Raw genomic sequence first — 5,954 nt, forward strand, 5'->3', positions numbered from 1 at the left:
TGACTCTTCTCATATCAAGGTGTGTAATTGACATTAATTTAAAAATATAGTCTCATCTGCTTATGTCTCCAATAATCTTCACTGCCCCATGTTTACTTTATGCCAGGATTCACTTTGTCCAGATAAGTATTTCTTCTGCTCCTCACAGCCCAGCTAGAGTCGTTACTCTGCTAAAAAATAAATAGGACCATGGGGGTAATATGCTTAAAACATTCCCCCGAATGTCCTGCTTTACTTAGAAAGCATTTGCTCCCCAAACAGAAAATGAAGGCCTTCTTCATTTCACACCAGTCATATGTGGTGATCTTTAAGACACTGAAAGAAAATGGCTCTGACTTGACCCCTCTCTGACTTCCTCTTTTTTCCCTTGGTTAAGTCACTCTCCTCATGTGTCTTTCTCTGTTCTTCCCATGTTCATACTGTGTTCCTTCTAAGAGCCTTGATTGTCATGAACCTCAATGCCCTTCAGAAACTTCTCTTCAGGTCAGTTATTCTCCTTACCCAGGTCAGTCACCTCCTCAGAGGAAGCAGTTTCTGCCTCCCCAAATAACTAACTCCATTTCCACATTAACCACTTCCTCTTCTCTTGCTATTTTTTTCTTTATGACTCTTTTCTTTTTCTAGAATCTTCCTGTTGATTTATGTTTAATTAAACATGGCCTTTTGTTCACCAGGAAAGATGTAGGTAAATGAGAATCAGACACTGACTTTCTCAGGGGTGCAGCCTACACACAGTCCTGGTCCAGCATTGTTGCTCAATTAACACTTTATTGAATAAATGAAAAGTGAATGAGCAAGAAACTCTCCAGACTCTCTCAACACTAGTGACCTATACACATTGAAAACAACCCGCTGAATGTAAAACGTGAATTATTCTGAGTAATGAGAAATATGAACAGCAGTGTGATGCTCTTCATAGAAAGAATTAGAGGAAATAGAGGGAAGGAATTGTTTTCTCAGCTGCATTTTTCATTTGCTGGGGAGATAAGAAAGATATCCAAAGTCCATGATAATCAGGTATAAGTATTCTGATCTGGCTTAAAAAACAAGTGAATATGCTTTGCAATCACACAAAAAAATTACAATAAATGCGACTACCCTATCACTTAACTCTATTGCCTCCTGTTTACAAAAACAGGTTGTATTAGTTAGCTCTTCCTCCAAAATAAACCAGCCCCAAACACAATGTCATAAAATAAACATGTACAGTCCTCCCTCAGTATCCGTAGAAAATGGGTTCCAGGACACCCTACAGATACTTACATTTTTGGAGACTCAAAATCTTTATGTAAAATGCACAATATTTGTGTATAACATATACAGATCCTCCTGTACAGTTCACACCATCTCTAGCCTACTTATAATACCTAGTATGATGTCTACACATGACTTTACTTGTGTGGATTCTCCTAAGTGGTACTCAGCACATGGCAAAGTCAAGATTTGCTTTTCGAAATTTTGTGGGTATTTTTTTCTAAATATTTTTGATCCAGGTTTAGTTGAATCTATGGGTGCAGGTCCCATGGATAGAGGGCTGACTGTACTGCCTCTTGAGACTCTGAGGGTCACCTCTGTGGTTCCTCCATTCTGGGCTAGCTGGAGTGATATCTGCTGAAGCCGCTCATGTGGCTGCAGTTAGCCTGTGGTTCAGTTGTGAGTGGATGGTCTGATGTGACTTCTTTAACTTGTCTTGAAGTTGGTTTGATGTGTCAGTTGGACAACCTTTGGTATCGGTTTTCATGGGTCGGGGAGATGGATCCTGTTCCCCAACCTCTATTAGGTTTGTTCCCAGATTAACTCTGGGATATGAGTATCTTCATTGTGGGTTCTTTGGGAGAAATTCCACACAGACCATCTGTAATGAAGAAGCTGAATGGCTGTCATTTATTGCTGTAGCAGTTATTGTTATCCTCTGAAATGCATCTCATATAACCAAGGTCTCCCCAGGGTGGCCGAACAGCGCAGCTCAGCTCACCCCATCCAGTCACTTCCCTGGATGCCTGCAGGTGTGAGAAAGGCAATGCGCTCAGTCACAGGAAAGGCAGGGGCCCACTCTGGTACTGAAACCTGCAGACACAGCTTTCACACAGTTTTGTTCCAAAATACAAAAACTTCATTTTCTTTAAACTTAAAATAGTTATACATTTTCTTTCTATAATATCACCATGCTTTTTAACTAATTTGAATTTTCACAACTGGACATATTTATTATTTCTGTGTTAGATGCTCTTAATCACTTATCACAAGAGTAAGTTAATAGAGAGAGGATGTGGATTAGCCATGGAAAGATAGAGAAGTGTGTAGATTCAGATAGGATAAAGATCAAAGGGGTCACAAATACATTCTTTTGCAGAATCCGATTCTCATAGATCACCAGCAGCCAAAGTCCACAATCAAGGTGCAATGGCGTGTCAGCCACGTTGTGCAAATGTTCACTCTGCAGATTAAACTTGGCCAGCACATTACAGTACCAAAATTATATGTAGAGTTTTGGGGAAAACAAACCATCATAGAAATGATAGTTTGAAAGAGTTCTCAGTTATTTATACTTGGATATAAAGCAGAACACTACAATGAATGAAGCTACAACCTAAAAACTTTTAGCCCTTTAAAGAGGCTTCCCTTTTTGAAGGGTATTTCTTAACAAATAATAATAAAAAAATTATGGATAAACTGCTTGCAAAATTAGCTGCAATAAATCCCTTCCCTGCACTTGTGCTTTGGTCAGCCTCATTCTAAATGGACTCTGATGTTGCCCGTATGTCTTGCTCAGGTCAATAGGATAATAGTAGATGCGACACAAGTGGAGTCTTGGAAAGGTCTTGCACATCAAAGCTTTCCTCTCTCACGCAGTGCTTGGAAACCCTAAGGTCACAATGAGAATAAGCCTGTGCCCATCTAAAGTCAATGTCAGTAACATGACTGCTCTTAGGTCTATTATTTGTTCTTAAAATGTGTGTTAAGTTTGTTATGGCCATGTAACAAATTACCATAAATTTATCAGCTTAAGACTATACCCATTTACCATCTCTCAATTTGTGAGTCAGCAGTTGGCACATGGCTTTGTTTGTTCCTGCCCATTGGATTTTACAAGACTGTGCCGCAGTGTAGATGGAGCTTCATTCTCCCCTGAGACTCCCTGAGAACACAGATACTTTAGAGCTCTTTCAGGCAGTTGCAGAGCTCATTCCTCAGCACTTCTGTGACTCAGGGCTTCAACTTCTTATTGGCTCTTGGCTCAAGGCTGCTCTCAGATCCTAGAGGCTGTGGACAATTCTCTGCCATGTGATGCTCACACAGGCAATGCCCACATGGCTGTTTGCTTGTTCAAGGCCAGCAGAAGGTTTCATAGTGTGTCTCTTTCCAGTGTGCTATGACAGAGGCTTATAGAGTACAATACAATCATTGGAAAGACATCTCATAATCTATGACATACCATATGGATTAGAAGCAAGTCTAGGTTCTGCCTGTTCTCTGTGGAGGTAGATTATACAATTGTGTGATTCACTGGGGAGAGGGTTCTGCTAGGGTGTTCTGGCATCTTTAGTTTCTTCAAATATCAGGTACTTGTGCTGAGTGTGAAATCTGTCCTGATCTACTTCACCTTACTGTGTCTGACTAATCAGACATTTGACAAATTACTTTTGTTTTTAAGTAGATTTAACAAAGTCCATTTAGTAGCCAAAAGACGAGAATGCCAATAGTTTTACATGGCTACTCTCTGAAACAGTGGTGCAAAAAGGAGTCGTTCCAGCCCCTTTCCTGGAGACAGACAGAGGCTAAGAAACAGTGGAAGTGTGAAAGTGGGGGAAGGGAGAGAAACAGTCTTCACATACGTAAACTAACCCAGCTGCAGGTAAACCAGTAACTATACATCAAAATAAAATACAGAAAACATGTTAGTTTTGGTTTGGTGTGAAGCAGCCTTAAATACAAAGTTGGTACACTGAATGGGTTTAATTGACCAAAATGTGTAGGGAAGGCAGAGAGGATTAGGATGCCCTTCTACTCACCTTTATCTGCTGTCACGTCTGGTTCCTCAGGGGACATTTGGATCCCCTCCATTATCCTGCAAGTTCTGCCAGGCCAAGGCTATTAAATCTGGTGGGGTCTCATGTGTGGACTTTTGGGTATATACAGGGAGGATATCAGAGAAAGGCGGACCAGACTTTACTGGACATAGTTAATCTGACTTGGGCTTTTGGAGAAAAAAAAGCTTTAGATGAAAAGTGTTTGACAAAGTCACACATAGATATTTAAAAAGCAAAAAATCAAGTACAACTTGAAAACTCTTGCTAGAGAAAGTAGATAACTTTAGAAAAAGGTGAAGTGACACTTCAGTTTCCCAAATCACTCTTCCTCATACACTTTTGCCGAACTCTTTTTCACCTTCTAGTTCCGAGATCTTAGAAGGGCCTGGGCTTCAAAGAATTTGTTTCCATAGGAATCCAGCAAGTAAAAGAATACATAACATCAAATAAACGACATCATTAGCATCACTGGCATAGAAGCATGTCAAAGAAACTGAGATTAGGTTGTGAGTTTTAGGACAAGCATTAGAAAAACAGTGAAAAGATTTAAAAGATAGAATAAGGCTTCAACAAGAAAGTAGGACAGCAATATGACGATTGAACCTATTATAGAATAGTGATTTGATAATGGATAGTGAGAAGAAATGCATTAGACAGATATGCATGGACATGATAGAAGATTTGAGCAATTTAGCAGAGATCAAGACAAAATTCTTAGGATTTAAAGAGTTGTGATCTAGGTAGTGAAAACACTCATTTTAGCACCTACTGGGGCTGTAGATGAAATGAACTTGTATTCAACACTATTTCCAATAAGTTTTTGCTAAGTTAGTACAGTTATGATAATGATGAGCATTATAGTGCTAAGCATTATAACAATAATAATACTCAAATTAATAGCAGCATATATTATATGTTGGATAATATTCTAAATGTTTTACTTTGCTTAAATTGTAAACAGACCTATGAGGAAGAACCTATTATTGTCACAGCATTGCAGGTATAGAAACTGAAACAAAGGGAGGTCACGTTACTTTACTAATGTCATACAGTCTGTAAGCAGTAAAGCTCTGTCCCCAAGCCCAAGTGTTTGACTTTAGGGCCTCCCAAAAAAATGTTTGTGTGGGTAGAATGGATCTTGTCTGGCTATACATGAAGCTCTAATTCCAAGATGGATGAAGATTCCATTAAAACTAGGAGTAGTATTAATAAAATTGATTCCTTGAGACCAAGAGAAAAGTCCAGAAAGCAAAGAAGTTTAACTGCTTAAAGAAAAGGAGCAGATTTATAGGAAATGAGACTCTGAAGTGTGAACACAGTTTTTCAAAACCGTTAGGGAAAAGAGAAACTGGCTGTAGTTTGATAGATGTGTTGTGCAGAGTGAGTGTAGTGGAGACTAGAGAGTCAGCCAAGGAATGGTCCCCTGCCTTCCTGGAGGGCATCAACATCTGTCTTCATGGCAATTGTATCAGTTCCCTGAGGGTCAGAGCTTTCGTCCTGCTGATCCATGCAGCTGTGGTCACCTTTGCACCTGTACTGCTTGAGTTACTTGAGTGTTACTCTTTGAGGCAGCTTTAGGACACTTGGTAAATATCACTATGCAGCAAGTGAAAGGCATTCTTGGAAGAAAAGTTCTAATTAGCTCTTCATTCCTACCTGATGCAATTTTTCCTGCTGCTGAGACCTCCAGTTCCTAGACCCCATTTTTTTTTTTTTTTTTTCTGAGACAGAGTTTTGCTCCTGTTGCCCAGGCTGGAATGCAGTGGTGTGATCTCAGCTCACTGCAACCTCTGTCTCCTGGGTTCAAGCGATTCTCCTACCTCAGCCTTCTGAGTAGCTGTGATTACAGGCACACACCACCACGCCCGGCTAATTTTGTATTTTTGGTAGAGAAGGGATTTCACCATGTTGGTCAGCCTGGTC

This window comes from Macaca thibetana, chromosome 13 (genome assembly GCF_024542745.1).
Source record: "Macaca thibetana thibetana isolate TM-01 chromosome 13, ASM2454274v1, whole genome shotgun sequence".
NCBI classification, from domain to species: Eukaryota; Metazoa; Chordata; class Mammalia; order Primates; family Cercopithecidae; genus Macaca; species Macaca thibetana.